Below are 3,207 nucleotides of genomic sequence, written 5' to 3'. Positions count from 1 at the left end.
ACTGGACTTCAACATTCAAGAACCTACATCTGGGCAGGACGTTTAGCGCTCTCACAAAGGATGACTCCACCCCAACTGCAAAACCAAAGGAAAATGAAATCCAAAGCAGCAAAACTTCTAGATGACAGAAATAGGAGGAAATCTAAGCGACCTTGAGTTTGACAATGACATTTCAGAAATAACACCACAAAGCATGCTGCAGAGGAGAGAGAAAATTGATTAGTTGGACTTCACTAAAATTAAAAACTTCAGTTTTGCCAAAGACTTGTTTAAAGAATGAAAAGACAAGGCACAGACCGGGAGGAAATTTTTGCAAAACACATATCTGATAAAGGACTTAGAATCAAAATATCCAAAGAACGCTTAAAACTCAACAATAAGCAAACAATCCAATTAAAAAATGGGCAAAGGATCTGAACAGACACCTCATCAAAGATCTACAGATGGTAAATAAGCATATGAAAATATGTTCAACAGCACATATCAGTACAAAGCTGCAAATTAAAACAACAATAAGATGCTACTATGTGTATTTTTAAATGTACAAGGACTTGTTTTAATCAGATATGTTAAGACACGCAGGCATGGAAATGACTACCACAAAAAAAAAAAAAAAGCTGTTTTTATACTTTCAGATCCTAGAAGCAGGAGGCACATGGTACACTATGCCTGGCCACATGGGGGACACTAGGTCAGCAAGGAGCAGAGGGAACAAGGGATACATATGCAAAAACACTGGCTGTGACCTCAGCACAAAGAAACAGACACTTTAAGGCAGACAGGTTTAGAATTGACATACAGATAACAGCTCTAGTTGCTCCGGGGAACAGGAGCTGGCCTGACTTAGCTCATACCTGGCACTGGGTGGCTTGGGGCACAGGAATATTGACATTCAATGTGAACACTCTATAAAGAAAGTGCTCAAAAGCCTGGCAGAGACAGCTTTTTGCTGTCTGTTGAGTTCAAGGCCAGCCTGGTGTACAGAGCAAGTTACAGGATAGGGTTACACAGAGATACCTTGTCTCAAAAGAGAGGGGGGAAGAAGGGAGGGAGGGAGTAAGGGAAAAACGAAGGGAGTGAGAGAGAAATGCAGGAGGGAGGGAATGAGGGAGGGAGGGAAGGAGACTCATTCAAGAGAGGAGCTTCTAGCTGTCTTTAGGTGTTAGTCAGCCTTTGAATGAGTACTCTTCCTAATCAGCAAGGGCCTGAATATCAAAACAACTGTAAATTACAGAAAAGGAAAAGAAAATTGGTCCAAGACACATATAAGAATAACCACAGTCAATGCTGGCAAGAATGTGGTACAAGATTAGCTCATTTGTTGGAGGACCACAAAGGTTTACAGGCACTTTGGATGAGAGTGTAGCAGTTTGAAAAGCTGAACATAGGTTCTTCCTATTGACGCCAATGAATTGGATGTCCATACAATGTCTTGCACATGAATATCTATAGGACAACATTTGTCAAAAGTTTGAAACAAATAAGATGCCTTTCAAAGACTAACTTGATAAAATAAATTGTGATACAGCCATAAAGTGGAATGTTATTATTCATTGATAATAAACATGCTATGGGTCCACAAAAAAATGTAGAGAAATTCTTTAAATGTATTTTCCTAAGTGACAGAAGCTATTCTGGAAAGGCTGCTTCAAATATGATTGCACTCTATGACATTCGAAAAATGACAAAACTATAGAGACAGCCAATAATCAGTGATTGCCAGAAATTTGGAGGTGGAGAGGAAAGGAATAAATATATAGGACTTACAGTACTTCAAATGCAGTGAAATCAATAAATTCTCAATAGCATAATAACTAGACAAATTCTTTTACATTTGTCAAAATGAATGGAATTGTACAAAGCAAAGAGTAAGTCCTGATATAAATAATGATCTTTAGTTAACAATAGTTTATCAATAAAGATTCAACAAATATAACAAATATACTACATTAATGTTAGATATTAATAATGAGGAAACCTATATAAGTCTACTATACTTTCCTTTTTCCTTCATAATTTTTTTGTGTCATGAAGTTCAAGACAGGGCTTCTCTGTATATCCCTTTCTGACATGGAACTTGCTCTATCGACCATCCTGGCCTCAAACTCAGAGATCTGCCTGCCTCTTGCCTCTGAAATACTAGGATAAAAGTGTGTGCCACCGTGCCCCGCCACTTCATGTTTTTAATCAAAGGAGAGCATGAGCTCAACCCCAACCTACATAAATTATGTAGTCAAGTTTTCCAGTTCACTGCAAGAATCATCATATCCAAGTGTAATAGATGAGACTTGCCCTGGGAAAACCACCTTCTTAATCACAGCATCTCTGCCACCAGGTAAGTATCCCCTTATACTCTCTGGATGATTTTTCTTTATACTTAGCATTGCTCAGAGCTAGGTACTGTGGCATATACGTATAGTTCTAGGTATTCAAAAGGAATCCAGCACCTCAAGACCAGCCTGAGCAACATGCAAAGACACCATCAAAAGAAGAGAAGAGGGGTATTTTAACGACACCAAAAAAAAAAAAAAGCATCACCTAGAAGACATTTACATTTCAAAGATCTGACAGAAAGTACATATTCCAAATAGTCAGGAAACAATTTCAAATTAATAAGGATAAAAATATTTAAAGAGAAATATTTAAACAAGAAACACAGAGAAAAGAATCCCAAAAGGTCAATCTATATTGAGTTCAACTGCAGTACTCAAAACAAAACAGACTTTGTTTTCATTACTCTGACTGTACAGATCAGATGATCTCAAGGGCAGGACATTGTGGAGCATTAAGTAGTCATTTGTATTTGAGCGTTGTGAGATGTGGTTTATTGCAGCTTCTGTGCATCAACACATCAACTACATCCCTTGAAGACACCCAAGAGAAATGCTTGAACAGGTACAAAATGAGATGCACACAAACGGTTTTGTGGCAACACAGAGTTGGTGATTTTGAAAATAAGGAATTAGCTAAGAATACCGAATAAAATATGGACAGTGTAATGTAGCAAAGGGTTGTTACTAAGGAAAGAGCTCATTCATTCGTATTATAAATATGAAGAAACCCCAGAATAACAGTGAATGGAAAAAAAAAAACCTATGAACGTATTTTTGAAAAGGCAAGTGTTTAAGATGCAATTACCTGGTAAAACATGGATACAAATGATAAATAACAGGTTTGGTGAAGCAGATTCCTCGAAGATGAAAAAAA

The 3,207-nt window shown here is 37.4% G+C and overlaps 1 pseudogene; it reads right to left on the bottom strand.

The window, feature by feature from the left end:
- Positions 1-2,188: 2,188 nt before the first annotated feature.
- Positions 2,189-2,343, bottom strand: LOC125395148 (U1 spliceosomal RNA; annotated as a pseudogene).
- Positions 2,344-3,207: the final 864 nt, after the last annotated feature.

This window comes from Myodes glareolus, chromosome 21 (assembly GCF_982192425.1).
Source record: "Myodes glareolus chromosome 21, mMyoGla1.1, whole genome shotgun sequence".
NCBI lineage: Eukaryota > Metazoa > Chordata > Mammalia > Rodentia > Cricetidae > Myodes > Myodes glareolus.
This window is presented reverse-complemented; position numbering and strand designations above follow the sequence as displayed.